The sequence below is a fragment of the Rutilus rutilus genome (genome assembly GCF_951802725.1).
Source record: "Rutilus rutilus genome assembly, chromosome: 17".
NCBI lineage: Eukaryota > Metazoa > Chordata > Actinopteri > Cypriniformes > Leuciscidae > Rutilus > Rutilus rutilus.
This window is the reverse complement of record NC_140230.1, coordinates 3,851,726-3,869,506: the sequence shown is the minus strand read 5'-3', so window position 1 is coordinate 3,869,506 and position 17,781 is coordinate 3,851,726. Positions and strand designations below refer to the sequence as shown.

General features: G+C 37.3%; 1 long non-coding RNA gene across 3 annotated transcripts; it reads right to left on the bottom strand.

The window, feature by feature from the left end:
- Positions 1 to 13,653: 13,653 nt before the first annotated feature.
- On the bottom strand, positions 13,654 to 17,542 carry LOC311276270. 3 transcript variants are annotated; one of them, XR_014625051.1, is made up of 6 exons: positions 16,979 to 17,542; positions 16,726 to 16,753; positions 16,325 to 16,570; positions 16,130 to 16,216; positions 15,771 to 15,932; positions 13,654 to 13,857 (listed from the first exon to the last, which is right to left on the bottom strand). It is a non-coding gene; the product is annotated as an uncharacterized lncRNA (long non-coding RNA). The 3 variants fall into 3 exon arrangements; XR_014625052.1 differs by lacking the exon at positions 16,130 to 16,216 and having other exon boundaries at positions 16,979 to 17,538; XR_014625053.1 differs by lacking the exons at positions 16,130 to 16,216; positions 16,726 to 16,753 and having other exon boundaries at positions 16,979 to 17,538.
- Positions 17,543 to 17,781: the final 239 nt, after the last annotated feature.

Below are 17,781 nucleotides of genomic sequence, written 5' to 3'. Positions count from 1 at the left end.
CTTATGGAACTGATTTCAGACAGACTTCTGAGGCAGCGTAATGGTTTATTTATTAATCTATAGCAAAATAAAGTGAGCTTTGGTGATAACTGAGCAAATATTTAATTGCTACAATAGTGATGTCATTGCTAAAAAAATTAAATCAGAAGTGGAAAATGTTAGTCAGAAATGTACATTTACACAGACTCACCACCAACCGCAACGTTCAGACGCATCTTTTTTTAGCTCAACTGTCAGAATGGAAAGCACATGAAGGCAGCGAAGGATACATCTATGATGCATTTAAAAATCGATCAGATGAAGATATCTCTGTTGACAGGGAGTGAAGCTAACTGGGTTCGGATGGGCCTTAATGCCTTCCTACCCTGGAGTGCGTCCTCCGAAGGGAACATTGTTATGTTTTAGGAAGCAGCCCCTATTTCCCTTGTTTCTCTGGTTGTTAAGTACAGTGCTCGAAGTGGGCCGGTACGCATTACCACCACTTCTATATTTTAATCTTTAGCGTACCTTCTCATTTTCTTCTCACATTTTGCCAGTACTTTGCCACTCAGAGTCAAAGTGTTTCTATAGTTACGGATTTGGTTCTTTACCTGTGTCTTGCTTAGATCATCGTTGCCCTGTGTTTTTATACTCTGTTTCTTCAGTTCAGGGTCGGTTATTGTTTTGACTTTGTCCATATTAAGTTTGCATTTTCTTTGGATCACCGTCACCTCTTGGATTATCTTTGTTTAATTTAATTACAAAGATTTCTACATTTAGATTCTCATCTCTTCATCTTCCCAGCTCTGAACATGACAACTAGCCTACAGTCTTCACTCATCAACACATGCATTTGATTCACAATGCAAGTTATTGTAAGAGATTAGTTAAAGTCCCCCTGTGGTGAAAATCAAGCTTTTAATGTTGTTTATATGTCTATTTTATGAAGTCTTGATTTTGTTTTTGGGGTGTACTGCAATATGGTTTCATGCTTCATTGTTCAAAAAATTCATTTTTTTTTTTTTATATATATATTTTACATCTCCCCAGTCTGGTTAAATGTGTTGTTTTCGATGAAGCCCCTCCTTCCAAAATACAAAATGTGCTGTGATTGGTTAGCTGGCCCAGTGTGTTGTGATTGACAGCGTGCGTATTCTGGAAATGTCCCGCCCCTTCATAACCGCAAGCTCTACTCAGATGTAAATATTAACGATGGCGTCAATTTCAAACCATTTCGAGCCGATTCAGACCCTGACAATGTTAACAAACAAGAGGATTGTGCTGAACGAATTTCATTCACAGATTATGCAAGCATGGATTTCACAGGACGTTTCAGAGTGACATGTTTTTTTGTATTTTTCTTATCGATACAATGTTATCCACCATTTAAACATATTTGTAGGGAAACCATAGTAAAACAAACAGTAATAAATCACAAAATCATGGAATTTTTTTTTTCAAAGGGGTGGTGAAGAGTCTTACAAAAGCAAGAGCGTACAAAAGCTAAAGTAAACACTACATCAATACTGTAATGTTAGTTAGCGGGCTAGCGGAGGCAAAGCTTTACATCATAGCTATCATAGCAACTACATACAATTTATAATTTAAACTGTTAATAGAAAACACAACTACAAATAATAGTTGTTCAGGAGAAGCTTTTGTGTGTATAGCCTGCATTGTACTCTCTTCTGGAAGCTGTTCTGTGTAAAATGTGCAGTGCACAGACAAACATTGAGGTTATAATGTTCAGGAACAGTGTTAAAAAGTAATAATTTTAACTACTCGTCAGCCTTAGGACAAACCTCGCCAACTTGTTTGCATATATGCATAATAGGACCCCTTTAAGACAAACCATGTGCAAATTCATATTCAAATTCATGTGCTGAGTATATTCTCATTAAAACTGCAGTCGAATTCACTGGTGTTTCTGACGTCACAAACTTCCTTGTAACCAATCAGATCAACGTGTGATCGTCAATGAGTGGATCTCTGAGCTGAATGAGTGAGTGGAGGCGGGGCTCATTTGCATATTCATAGAACCGCGTATACTAAATGAGCCAAGGGTGTAGAGTTACATTCAAGTGTCATTTTGGTGATCAAAGGTGAGTTTTAAGGGATAAAATTAATGACTACAGAGGGACTTTAAATCCTTGCATTTCATGTAAATGTATTCTCTTGGTGCTGAGCTTGTTAAACGAATACCTACTAAATACTATAGGATATTCTGAGAGGGCAAATAGCTTTGGCATATACTCGTTTCCCTTAACATTTTTAATGACAAATGTGTTGCTAATATTGTTCTACTTATTTTGCTTTTATTGGGATTTTAATGGAGAAGATTGGCTACTTCTATCCATCTGTCATTTGTTCTTTCTCTGAAGCTGACCTTGACAATGTCCTTTCCCTAGCCTAGTTTTCAAACACCCACTCTCTCTTCATGCTAATGTCTTACACAAGCACTCCATTAAAAATAAAAGTTGGTCTATTTCTTTCTTTCTCTGTATCTCACTAGCTCTTTTTTCTTACCCTCCCTCTCTCTCTCTCTCTCTGAAGTTCTTTCATGAAGCATCAAGAGCCATATATTCATTATCTGGCATCATATTCATTTCTATGCTAATGAGGACCATGCCCACTGAAATCTGTCCTTCAGATAGGAGTAAGTGGCAATCAGGTTTTGTTTGTTTTGAGGTTTCTTTCTGGAATGACAGAACATTCCCAGTATTATCTGGAAATTAAGTATTCAGAAAATCAGTGCGAAGAAGCTACAGAATATAACGTTCTGTTTGTTAATAAAATAACAAATCCAGCAATGTAAAATGTTTGTTTTTGTGTGTTAATATGAGAAATTATTTTTTTGTTTGTCACTTTATATTTAGCCTGTAGTTTGTGTTTTGATAAGAGATATTTTCAATACATCATTAACAATTCAACATTTTACAATGATGTGTCATTGTCATCATCAAACCCTTTCTTCAGTGGAGCTGAAATAAGATGTTATCAAGAATTACCACGCTTTTCTTTCACATAAGATGATAGCAAGCAGTGGCTTGAGACTTCCAAACTCCAAAAATAAATAATTACTTATTACAACTCATATGCTATATTTAGATAATGTTCACTTTTCAATGCTGTTCTTTTAGATTCAGATTGCCAGAAAAGTACCATTGGATGCATACTTCCATGTATATTCACCTGTGGAAGTTGTGTCTCATGCTAAGCAAAACTCGAACTTTTCCATGGATCGGTTGGTGGTGCACCTCCCCGAGCTGCGGCGTCTGAAACGTGACATTTTCACAGCACGATGAGAGCTGCCACTCTCTCTCTGTAATTATTTCAGCGGCACTCGCTTGCCCCAAATTGAAAGAATGAATATCAGCCTATATTTCCTCTGAATCACATCATTTAAGAGGCTTTTTATACGTTTAATAAAGCACAGCCGCCTGCCTCTATCACTAAGGAGCGAGTCATTTCCTGGGGAGGGAGAAACATCTGTTCCCAATTGAAGGGCTTGCTGAGGGGGAAATAAGGCTTTTTTTCGTATTATAATTGAGGAGAGAATAGTTTTAAATGGCACATTAGAGGCAGCACAATCTAAAGGATTGAGAGGCGGGAGCCTCCAACGCTCGAGGAGAGGTGAGGACGTGTGTATTATACTGACCCACCTGTTCAGAATCATTTAATGCTATTTATTGCAGCCGGCAGATTTTATAGATGTACCGTAGTTAGCAGATGAACAGCCTGCCACTAATACACAACGTGAGAGGGATATATCCGTCCTTATCTCTCTAGAACAGTGTCTGTGATGTTTATAGCCTTAAGATTACTAACAATTCCTGATGCTCTTTTACAACTGTCTGATGGTACACTGTAAAAAACTAAAACTTTTTATGTGAATTCACTGCATACTTATAGCGAGAATCTGCATAACTTACACAGTTAGTTTTACAGCATAAGTAGAATTATATGATTGTGCACTCTAATGGCAACACATTATCAGGCCAGGGTGGCACTGGCCCACTCAGATTGACGGCTGGTCCACCCAATCAAATGAGACACAAAAAGATTGTATTGTGGGAAAGGAGAAAAAAAAATACATGAATCTCATGGATGTCTCTCCCGAAACGTGAGGCGTGTACATGGCCACTGGTCAAGCATAAAAAACAAAAGTTTTATTCAAATTCTGAAACGATTACATCGCCTAGAAAACGTGGAAAGAGCGGTCCCTTTATAATCCCTTAAAAGCTGTCACTCATCTTGTATATAATGTAACATTGTGAGATCGAGCTGCCTACACTGCACAATGAATCTCTTATTTACATCATGTCTATGCTTTGCTATAATGAAAGGATTTGCGAGCTTGCAGAACAAAAACTCCAGCTTTGAGCGGTAAGTGGATTCTAACTTAAACACCTCTGATTGGCCATTGCGTTGAAGAAATCAACAGACATGTCTGTGATTGGCTACATTGCTCAACGCTGCAAAAACAAAGTTGTACACAGAAACCTTTGCAGAGTGCAAACACAGATATTCACGGGATTGTTTGCAAAATCACCAATATGCTATTATACGGAGAAAACTGATCCGAGACAAGCAGTTACGGGCAGTTTTCCCCTCTAAAAGCAATCAGAAGCAGTTTGAGTGAGAAGATTACATGCTAAGCATAATTCCGTGGCCTTGCCCAGCCTCACACACACTCCGCCTATTTATCTTTGTTTATTGTTCTTATTCTGTTCATTTGTTATTTTATTTAGGAATGGATTTTGTTGTTTTCATGAAATTGGTGGCTGACAATAAATCACATTTAACTATTCTTAATCGTCAAATTATCTTGTATGCCATGCATTGTAAAATGATGTAATTTGAGAGCAGGCATTGGTCCACCCTATTTCACAGAGGTCCACTTACTTACGCCACAGCCTTACAGTGAACCTGAGAGAGGAAACTGTTTGCCTGTTTTACAGTATTCTCTTGTTAATGCTTAATGTCTACTTAATGATTAATTGCAGTAGTGTCCATAGGATTTGTTTTTTGCTTTTATCTCGTCATGTTTAGAGTTTGTTTCATGTAGAATTGTGTTGATTGAAAGACACCATGTTTGCACTTTGCCAAGTGCATTTTTGAATGCAGTGCTGAGCAATGGGAAAAGGAGCTTGCTACACTGTCACATTCACATTCAGTTTAATTTGTCTTAGTTTCATTTTCATGGACCCTTAGGGGCTGTTTACATGACACCATTTTCAACTAAAAACGTAAAACTTTTAATGCGTTTTGGCCATTCGTTTACACAACAACGGCATTTTAGGTGCCTGAAAACGCAAACTTTAGAAAATGGGTTTTTAAAGTGTACGTTTTTGACAACGGTCTCCGTGTAAACAACAAAAACGCGAATCTCTCAAGACGATGACGTCATGCACATGCTTATTACGTGTTCAGCCTATAGTGTTTTATCTAATGGCCTGGCAGCAGAATACAGCGTTTTTTGTCGTTTTCGCGGATCCGTGTGAATGGGGATCATTTTAACAATGGTGTCGTCTGTACGTGGAAAAGTCAAAGGAAAAACTCCGTTTTAAGCATATCGTTGTCGTGTAAACATACTTTTAGTTTTCTTGTAGTTTCCGGTTTCATTTTTTCAAATTTTCCCACCACTTGTTTGTCACCATGGTTATTGATTTAAAGAGCATCTTGCATGTAAAAAAAAAATCTAAATGAATATATAACCGTGTATGAAAATACCATATGAAAAGATAATGCAGGATTTAAAATGTTTTAAAACGACATAAGGACACCAATTTAGTAGATAAAGTGAGCGTTTCTTTGCCTGCTCGTACAAACCGCTTTTTTTTCAACATCGCGTCATTTTACGTCACAAGAGAGAGATGTGTGCTGTGCTCTGCCGCAGCTCAGTGCAGAGTAGGGTGGTATTCAGTAAGAGCGGTCGTGAGTCAGTGTGTTTTCAGTAGTTTTTGTATTTCAATTTATCATCGTCATGGTAAATTTTTGTGTTTGTGGAGCTTGCAAAAACTCCAGCCTGTCAGGACATCGAGTCCACCGGTTTCCTAACAAGAAAAAGGACGGTGCTATCTTTCGTGCCTGAGTGCGGTTTGTGCTATGGGTTTGTGCAGGTGAAGAGACGGGATTTCTCTTCCGCGATGGCTTCGGAAAACGCGGTCGTGTGTAGCGTTCACTTCAGATCGGAGGATTATCGTCCCGGCGATATGATGGAGTTCAACATGGGATACCGAAGTAAGAACCGGGTGAGACCCAGAGCTAGTGCGGTTCCTTCAGTGCCCACATCTTCGGGTTCTCCCGCCGGATGTAGGCGCGAGCACAACATCAACTGGCAAACGCAATATAAGCGGAACGAAACTGAGCTACTCGTTGTTGTGTTTGTGTGGACCGTTTATCAGTTTGGACCAGTGCAGCGCGAGCCTGATCAAGCAACACTGTAACTGCGAGATCCAGTAAATAAAGCATTTGAATTCGCCACTGAAGTAATAACATCGCTGCGAGATCTAGTGAGAAATATTCACATTTCTCCGTTATTAACGGATCAAACAGCGCTGACGTGGAAACCAGTAATAAACATTGTGCAATGAATGAACGAACTATCCAGTGTCCACAGATCAGCAACATTTACCATGGCTTTACTGTAGTAACACTAACTGCAACCATGGAAGTTTGGCATTTTCCACTAAGGCCCAGTATGCATCCACCTCCCTGCAACACTGACTTTCCTCAGCTGTAAACATTGCCTCGCATTTCCCACACAAGCACCTATGGAACAAAAAAAATTATCAGGAATAAATATCTCTCTGTCTCTCGATGAGAAACCGCTAAGTTATATCACGTAAGGTTAGTCTGGGCGGATATTAATGAGCATGACAAATGCCTGATCAAAGCTTAGTTTCTGTTATTGTAAGTTCCAATATGTTCTGTCTAACATTAATCCTGGCCTGTCCCTGCTCTCTTGGCAGCCTAGCAGGCTCATAATTGTATGGCTGTGGTCCGTCAACAATTTCCTCAGCGTCCGAAATGTCATTGCAATCCATTTTCCCTGTTGTTTGAACCGACAGCTCTCCCTCGTGCTACGTCACGACTCTCGCCCGTCACGCCCATTTTCAGATGCGGAAGTAAAATTTTCTCACAAAAACGACTCCAGAAGCCACTGTAGCGTATTTATAATTTTTTTTTAAAGAAAATCTAGTTCCTACATTATTTTTCTATACATTGACTTGTTGGGTCTTCTAACCTGCAAGATGCTCTTTAACGCGCGCACCTGTTCTGTATTCTGCCCATTATCCCTTTGTATTTAAGTCCCTCAGTGTGGTTATTTCATTTGTCTGATATTGCTTGTGTTAAGCACTCTGTTTTGTAGACTCTTGGCTTGTTATGTATCTGAGGGGATTTTGTTTAATAAATTTAACTTTGATATTGATTCTGGATCATCTTCAACTTCTACATTACACTATTTATTGTGCAATTATTGTACATAATTGTATTGTACATAACTATTAAAGAACAAGTCACATGTTAGGTTTATTTATTTGTATTGTGGTTTCAAAACACATTGATTCAAGGATGACATGTACACATAGTTCAGTCATGAAACTCTAGAGGGCGCAGGCTGATTGGTCCTTTACATGCAATATGCAAGCAATCACATCATTAGCCTACCTTATGGCACAAGCTGACTGGCCTCTGGTGATCTTGCAGACAATGAGATTGCTTGCTCAACGTTTTAAATAGTCAAATAGTTTATTATTTGAGTTCATCTGAAACCTTACATCTTTCCCAGCTCCACATGCCCAGATCTGTTACGGTATTTACTTTGCAGTAGCAAGTCCATACAGGCTCTGCAGCAACAGTGTAGCAGATCTAGTCTGCCAAAACCAAATACATTAACATTGCCATATTAAATAACATGCTAAAACTATTACAAGATGTGTTATGATTGAAATAAGAGGGGTCATAAAAAAGTGCATGTAGTTTTTTTAATTAGTACCTCACTGAAGAAGCTGTTTTACATAACACACGTTTACAAAAAGACCACATTGAAAATTCTTTTTTTTTTTTTTTAAAGTGTGTACCTTTTGTAATAGTTGTGTATAAGTACCTCAGTTGTCCTCAATGTGAAAAGATGGATCTCAAATTCTCAAATTCCAGCAGCTGGAAAGGTTTCAAATTTGCAGAAGATGCTGGAAAAATCAACAAATGTGAAGGATCTGGGGTGTTTTTCTAAAGAACAGTGGGCAGTGTAACTGCTCAGGACAAACAAGGGACTCATGAACAAAAAAATAAATAAAAAAACAGTTGTGGATCATTAAGGTAAAAAAGACGGCGATGTGCTGGAAATTGCCTAAATGAGTCACTGTACCATTGAACCACTCTTTACAGATTCAAACTCATTAGTACATTACACCAAAATGTAATAAATTACAACCAAAACCTTCATAATCCTTCATGTTACTGCAAAATGAATTACCAGCTTCAAATTAAAGTGAAAATCTCCATAAGTTACCAAAACTTATTAAGTTACCATCAGTGATGATTCACAGCACTTTGAGGTGAATCGGTTGCAAATAACCAACTCAAAGAAATGTTTATTTATTGCTGCAGTATTGCCAGGGAAAATATAATGTCGTGGCATTTGTCATCGCTACCCTGCTATCTAATCAAAAATATAGGTTCAATACTGAAAAACTGTGATTTAAAAAAAATAACGACGCCACCACTTTGCTACTGAGAAACATAGTTAAGCTAACAGTTTGACATATTATGCTTCTCTCCGATGGTGTTGACGGCTTTTAAGAGCACCATCACTTCCTGTTGGCTCGTCATGAATGGGAGTCTTTTCACAGCTGCTACTGGAGGACGGCAGTAAATCCCACTCATATGAAAGTGCAGTCACACGAGAGGCAATCATTTTGAGATGGTCGGCTGCCCAGACTCTTGCATCGCCCCAGAGCCACACACGGACACACTCCCCCTCTGTGTCCCTCCTCTCTGTGCTTCAGTTCCCACCTAAATTACAGTAGACTCCAGCACAGAAGCTAAACTACACCTACAGGCTTGACTGCAAAAGGTCAACAAGCTGCTTAAAATGAAAAATAGCACAGGAGTAATCTACTCTCCCATCTTCTTTCCCCGAACCACCTCTCTCACTTCTATTCCCTCTCTCTGTTTCACTCTCTATTTTTGTACGTCTGCTTCTCCTTTTTAGGATATAGTGTTCTAAGAATCGAAAATTACAAAAGTAATTGCTTTCATGAATCCACTCCACTAAGAACATTCATCTTGTGTGTTCTTTTGTTCTAGTTCATGCATTTCATTTTTGTCTCTTTCTTTCTGAGCCTCTTGCTGATAGTAAAAAAAAAAGCAAACAAAGGATTTTTATATTTTTTTGGGAGGGAAATATGTGGGGGGCTTGCCTGTGCAAAACGCAATGCTAGGATGTTCTGGGTGGTTGCTTACTAGCTCAAGTTAAAAGAGCCCACCATCAAGTACCTCTGATATTCTGGTCTCTAGATATGCATTGGGTTTCTCTGGATGGATTTGTTTACATGTAAGATGTATTATTGTAAAATGATTTTGAAGCAACATGTAGGCTACATTGCAAATAGATTATGTACAACAAGGTTCAATTCATTAACATTTTTTGTTCAGTATCAAGAAATTGGTAACACTTTACAATAAGGTTCATTAGTTAACATTAGTTAATGTATTGAACATGAACTAACAATGAGCAATACATTTGATACAGTTTTTTATTAATCTTGTTTAATGTTAGTTGTAAGGGTCAGACATGTCAATTTAGCTCAAAGGGAATTATTAATTATTTTATGGGGAATTCGAAAGAATCACTTATTACGGCCGAGCAAATGACTCGTCCAGCGTTCATTTGAACGGACCGTAACTATCAGCTCTGCAGCGGATATAAATATCCAAACTAGTGAAAATACTATTTATTAGCAAGGTAACTTAGATCAGCAGTTTAAGACATTAAATTCGTAATCACACAACACAAGAACAATTATCTTAAAAAAAAAAAAAAAAAAAATTATTGATTATTGATTAGTCTAACACATAAAACTAATATCTAACACAAACACACGCGCACACACACACACACACACTCATACGAGTTGCAGAAAGAAAGACAGTGAGGAAAGAATAAGTTTTAAGAGTGAGATAATTAAATCCCAAGTTTCATATGCACTTATAAGACATGACCTGAACGAACCATCAGCCATTAATTTAACCCTTCTGTCGTTTCTTAGGCGGGTTATTACATTTTTTATCAAATAAAGTTACGTTTATTTGCCAGTTCAGTTAAGAGTCCGGAGGCTACTTGCTTGTCTTTGCATTCCTTTGGGGATTCCTTTTGTCAGTGTAAAAGGGGGTTCCCGGGTTCATTGATTGGCTGGCAGTGTCCTCATGTCTGGATAGATGACTGGGGCGGCCAATCACGTGGTGGCGGATGGATGGAAAGTCATTGAAGTTGGAAGCGGGCTTTGCAGTCGAATCAATTAAAGGCACACTACGCAAAAATTGTACCTTAATATAACAGCTTCAAAGTCATTTCGGTAGTAAACAAACTCATAGTAGGGCGAATCATCCTGGTAGTAAAGCTTGGGGGGGACGCCGCTGGAAAAACCAGCAATGCAAGTTTGAGAGGGGCGCCACCGACAAATCTCGCGAGAATCACGACTTGCTTTGCGGCAACGACGTCACACACATCAACAACAACAACATGAAACACTTGCGCACATTTCAGACGTGATTCTTGGAAGACTCGACGATGGAAAAAACAAAGAAAGCGCGGTCGGAAGACCGTGAGGAGGAACCAGACAAGAGTCCCACTCTGTCAGGCTTTCACTCATTGGCGCGAGCTAAAAAGCAGCACTGGATGCAACAGCGATGCTGACCTGGCGATATTGTTGATGGACTAGTAAGTAAATCTCTTATTTGTAAACGACGCTGTTGACGTTGATTCCTCTGATTATCATGAGAACAGTTGTCAATATCTCACACAATTATCAGGACATAAATAAGCCTAGAGCAGGGGTGCCCAATCGACTGTCCTGCACAATTCATCTCCAACGGCAGGAGCAGGATTGGGCACCCCGGCCTAAAGGTTAGTGTAGTGTAAATAGTGTAAACGAGCACAATTTACAAACTATTATGATAAATTGCATTAATCATGTCTAATGACATCATAACGGCCAATGTTATGAAATAATGTGACGTATATTTAACTTTATTGATGTCATCTGGCATTTTGTAATGTTTACATTACAGTCAAAAAACACAAATGAAATTATACAGTAGGCCTAGACCAGGGGTGCCCAACCCTGCTCCTGCCGATCGACTGTCCTGCACAGTTTCTCTCCAACCCTAATCAAACACACCTGAAGCAACCAATTAACGTCTTCAGGATCGCTTGAAAATTAAAGGCAGGTGTGTTTCATTAGGGTTGGAGATGAACTGTGCAGGACAGTCGATCGGCAGGAGCAGGGTTGGGCACCCCTGGCCTAGACTATAGGCTATTTACTTGTGATTTAGCTGCAATCATGTAAAAACGTTATAAGCCAGCAAACGCGGTAGGCTACTTTATTATTATAAAGTAGTCTAACACTTGACAAACGTATTATTATCCTATTACCATCATCAGTAGTTCAGTAGACAATGCAATATGCAGTAGCCTAATATTTGTATGAAATTGTGAAACATTACCTGGTCAATATCTTCGGAGTCTATCTGTGCCTGTTCCATGCCCGACGCTTCTACCGAACAGGTACCGGCGTACAGCGAGGGGGTGGGGATTTACGACAGTGCAAGTATTCCACAGCAACTCTAGGGGTCGCTGTTTGACAAAAACACAATTTCTGCATTGTGTCCCTTTAAAGGGATAGTTCGGCCAAAAGTGATATTTAACCCATGATTTATTCACCCTCAAGCCGTTCGAGATGTATATGTCAATCTTTTTTCAGACGAACACATTTTCAGTTATTTTAGAAAATGTCTTAGATCTTTCAGTGGTTATAGTGTGAAGCTATGGGGTCCACTTCCTTCAAGTCCCAAAACGTGCATGCATCCTTCACAAAAGCAATCCATCCGGCTCCAGGGGGATAAACGAAGGCCTTCTGAGGGTAATCCGTGTGGTTTTGTCGTAAAAAACTTTATAAATGTAAATAACTGGCTTCCGGTAGCAGTCGACGCGCGTTCACGGAGATGGATGCTGGCGTATGACGTAGGGCGTAGCGTAGGAAGCGTCGTGACGTAGAACGAACGTAGAGTTTTGTTTTGCTCTGCTCTCTCCCATACAGAAATGTAATATATGTCAATATATGTAAATTACATATATAATGTTAGTGCCCATGTATGTCTGCTGCATATATGAGAATATATGCAAAATTCATATATGTAAAACACATATACATATATGAAACATATATTTCAAAATATATCAAAAATGGCCGTTTTCATGTAAGTGCCATATATTTTCCCGTATATGCACATAAATGTGAAATATATGTAAGACGCATATATGTATACATGCATATATGACGCATATATGTATACATGCATATATGACGCATATATGTATACATGCATATATGACGCATATATGTATACATGCATATATGACGCATATATGTATACATGCATATATGACGCATATATGTATACATGCATATATGACGCATATATGTATACATGCATATATGACGCATATATTTATACATGCATATATGACGCATATATGTATACATGCATATATGACGCATATATGTATACATATATGACGCATATATTTATACATGCATATATGACGCATATATTTATACATGCATATATGACGCATATATTTATACATGCATATATGTACTTTTCTATAGTACATACTTTAACATATATTAGGGATACAAATCTTATATCTGAATGCCTTGAAATTAAATGCCTATAGTTGGAGATTTTGTCTATTGTGTGAATACCAAATATAGTATTTTAATATAGTAATACCAAATATAGTATTTCTTTGTCATTTTTGACAAATACATCCACAAAGTACCATAACCATATGCCACAGCTTTAAAAATGCATCAGTATCACATGCATGTACATGCATGTATGTGTAAAACTTTTCACTGTAAATTTACAGTTAAATACTGGCAGCTGGGTTGCCATCCACATACTGTATTTTTACAACACTACTACAGTAAACAGCATTTACAGTACTCCACTGTAATTACAAAATACAGTATACCACATTTTACATTATTAAACTTGTCGACAGCAATAAATTGTATTTTTACAGGGAATACTGCTTTTATTATTACATAATTAAAATATTATACTTTAAGGTTTCATAAGAGTAGTCACACTAGGAAAAAGAAAACAACATTTTCTGGGTTTTAAAACATTTATTTAGTTAAATTACCTTCTGTGAACATGTTGGCTGAATTACTTTTTAAACATAAAATGCAATTTTAACACTTAACAACAAACAGGTAACAGTTAGCACTTAATTAAAAGAATAGTTCACCCAAAAATTTAAATTAGCACATGATTTACTCACCCTCAAGTCATCCTAGGTGTATCTGACATTCTTCTTTCAGACGAATACAATCAGAGTTCTATTAAAAAATGTCCTGGCTCTTCCAAGCTTTATAACGACAGTGAAATGCTGTTTCTTTTTTGAAGTCCATAAAAGTGCAAACGAAATCCCATTCAAAGTCTGCAAGGTTTCGCAGAAGTGAGGACACCTGTAGGCTTACAGTGGTGTTCTTGTTTTGCACAACTTGGCCAGTTTTCTTTGAAGTTACTTGTCCTTTCTTTGTTTTTGATCCACGTTCAGGATTGATGTCAAGAAAGCGTCTAAAAGGCAGAAAAAAACAACAATTAAATATTATTAACTGAGTGTATATATTTTGACAAAGAGAGACAGCACAAAAGCTGTCTAAAACTGAACATAAAAAAAAAAAATGCAATGTAGGATGTTGTGGAAAAAAAAATGCAATGTTGGATGTTGTGAAAAAAAAAAATGCAATGTTGGATGTTGTGATCAATAACTGATATTTTTTCTGCCCTGGTAAAATACATCAACTCAATGTGTCTGTTTACATGCGCACTGTCAACTAACTAAATTTTTGGAAGTGGGGTTGCCAGATTTAAAGTTTTATTCTACAACTTTTGTCTACTCATCACCCAGCTCATTAACAATATCATCCCCTCATCCGGTGCCATCAGAGTATCAGTGGAAAGGCAGTCTTTAGACTTTCCGTTTATATAGAGCACACACAGCCAGAATCCAGCCCAAACCTTTGTGACAGAAATAATTTAACTTAATTGCAAGCCTTGCAATGTTTATTGCATATATGACAACATGATTTACCAGACTAAAATGCATGTTTGCACCCAAAAATTTAAATTCTGTCATTATTACTCACCCTCAAGACTTTTGTTCATCTTCGGGACACAAATGAAGATATTTTTGATGAAATCTGATAGTTTTGTCCTTCCATTGATATCAATATCATTGCAACTGTCAAAGCCCAGAAAAGTGGTAAAAACATTGGTAAATATATAGCTACAGTGGTTCAACCTAAATATTATGATGCAGGGTTTCTGCACATTTTTTAAAGTCAAATTTAAGGCTTTTTAAGACCCGAAGAAATCAAAATTAATACCATGCATTAGGGGTGTGCAATATTGACAAAATGTCTCGATCGATATTTTCAAAGTTTTCTTGATAATAATTAGATAACATTTTACTGATTGTGTTTCTGTGCTTGGTGCCATGGCTTGTTTAGGCCTGTTGACAGCTGACTGACAAAGATATTCATATTTTTCATATTCTATGCAGTGGTCAGTTTACAGCAGTGACAGAAATTAAATTTTTTTATTAAGGGGTAATATTTGCCACCTTAAATTGATTTCAAGGGGCATTTTCACCTATATACGGACATTTGTAGATGTTTCAACAAGATCTTTTACATCTACTGCAGTCAGATTCACCCGTGTTCACTCTGAAGGAATCACTCACATGGCTGGGCACTTGTATGACACATCAAGGATGTTAAGAGGCTAAAAGCAGGTTTAAAACTTGAAGTCAACAGGGTGCAAATTTTAAAAAGAGGATAACACGGTGTAGGCAACACCGATTTTTGTCGTTGTTCTCTGTATTGACAGCACTCCAAATTTACAAAAAAAATGAGCTCAATGTTAAAATTGACCGGAGTTCTCCTTTAAGGTTGCACTAGTTACATGGATTATTTAAACAATGTTTTTACTAGCTTTCTGGGCCTTAAAAGTTGCAAAGACGTTGCTGTCTATGGGTGGTTCAGAAACCTCTCAGATTTCATCAAAAATATCTTAATTTGTGTTCTGAAGATGAACGAAGGTCTTACAGGTTTGGAACGACATGAGGGTGAGTAATTAATGACAGAATTTTCACTAATCCTTCAACTGAAAACAACTTGCACTGACATATCTTAAAATATATGACTGCCACTGTTTTATCTCAAGATGCACACCAGTAATGTTTTTTTTTTTTTTTATGATACATTATTATAAAATCTGCTTAAATACCCTAATTTTATTAAGGCCTAGACCTGGCTTAAGCTAAGCCCTGTATGGAAACCAGGGCCATATTGTTCATACCAGTAGTCAACATAATAAATACTGTCAAGTCAAGGTTAGTGACACAATTCAGTCTAATATATGTATATGTATATATGTATATATGTATATGTATATATATATGAATGGCAAATATGCCAATGACTAACCTCTGAACAAACTCAAGGTGCTGCCTCTTCCTGGTACTGCAAGCTGAAGTTATAGGAGGAGGCAAACAGCGCTGCCAGGCCAGTGATGAAGAGGCTGTGATCCTTCACACACACCTTGACCTTCCAAACTTAATATCCAGCACTGGTTGCTTAGAGATTGACCTGTAATGGAATAAAAAAAAATAAAGAATAAATAAATAATATTAATAATTAAAATAACTACTGTGGGTTCCACTGTGGTTCGATGTAGTTGTCTATTCATAGTTCTATGAATTACATTTTTCAACTAAAAATTAAAATTGGTTAGAATGCTAAAATGCACTGGCATATAATTTTGTTTGTTTTAAGCATAAACTCACTTAATTTTGACTTATTCTTTAAGAAAACAAGACAATTTTTACGTGTCTATTAAATGCTTCTTCATGTAAGAATTGTAGATATCTGGACTGGAAACAAAATAAAAACACTAATTAAGAAAAACATATTTTGCAGTGGGGTGAGTAAATGATGGCTTTTCATTTTAGGTTTCATCTACCCCTTTAATGTTTACATACCAGGAAATAAGTCGTGGACTTTCTGGCAAATGTAGATTGCTGGACATCAGCGTTGCAAATTCCTAAAACAATTTTTAAAAAGGACAGCACAACCTTGATCAACAGAACCAAAACATAAAACATATTACAAATTAATGAGATTTGCTGAATAATCTCTACTTATCTGCTTGAAGGATAACACCGTCTAACTTCTTTGAATTAGGGAGTAGTTGTAGGACCATGGGATGGCAATCAGGAATAGGCCTACTACATTTGAAAACAGCATTAGGAACATGGATTTTCATGTGCTAGCGAAATTCTGACAACGATTCAAAAGCACGATCACAGAACTGACAGAATTTGACAGCATTTTTTTTTTTACCACATAGACTATAACTGTAACACTACTTAAAAGCACTTACATTAACAATGGCCATCAGATTACAAAGCCTAAACCGAAAAAAATATATATCAAATGCACGTCATGCAAATAGCATGGTAAAGGTTGCCTATTAGGCCTATTTGAAATGTCGAAGTTAACGTTACTTGGTAAACAGGTGGAACAGAGTCAGTGAATTGCTTGCGCGGCCACGTTAAACCGCGTTCGCAAAATCAAACCAAATACGTGAAAATGTAGAAACGCAAAAAAAAAAAAAAAATTATATATTGGCTTACCGTATCACTCAGTTGAACAATTCTCCATCTTCTCAAACTCTAAATCCCATCGTCACGCGCAGGTTAGATTATTCAATGACAAATTCTTCCATCCGTCTTCAGGTAGCTGCTACCGTTAACGTCGTCCTTTTTCTGCTGCGTCACAGGCAACTAATGTTTGAAACACGAACCGAACCGAACCTCAAAAAAGCATTAAAATTGCTCACAGATTCGCAGACATTGTTTATCTTGATAACAGGAATGATTATTTGTTCAGTTGAATCCCGCTGACAAAACGAGTTTGCCTGTTGTAGCTGCCTAACGTTACTGTCTGCTGCTGCTCGCATGACGCGTCACATTTGAACTGAATTGAGCGCGAAAGAAATCAATCCCACAATGCAATGACTTTTCAGTCAGTATGATGGTAACGAATTTATCAGGACGAAAACAGAAATGTGCTGTATATTTACAGCTGTTCTGTAAAAGATACATCTTAATACTGTATTATGGAAATACAGTACAATTCTGTAAGAAATTCGTTGTAAATTTACAGTAAAGGGTTACAGTGTATGTTTACATACATTTATTAAATATGTTGAAAACAAATATGTATGTCACATATTTATAATTAATGTTGTCCATATGCGAGAAACCAATACTATACTGTAATATATGCAGATATATGGTATCATATATGGATGAACTCAAATATTTTCTTCACATGTTTGGACACATAAATGTTCATATATGTTGCAGGCATATATTGTGTTCTCAGATAAGTCAAATATATGTATAGATATATGTTGCAGTCATATATTGTGTTC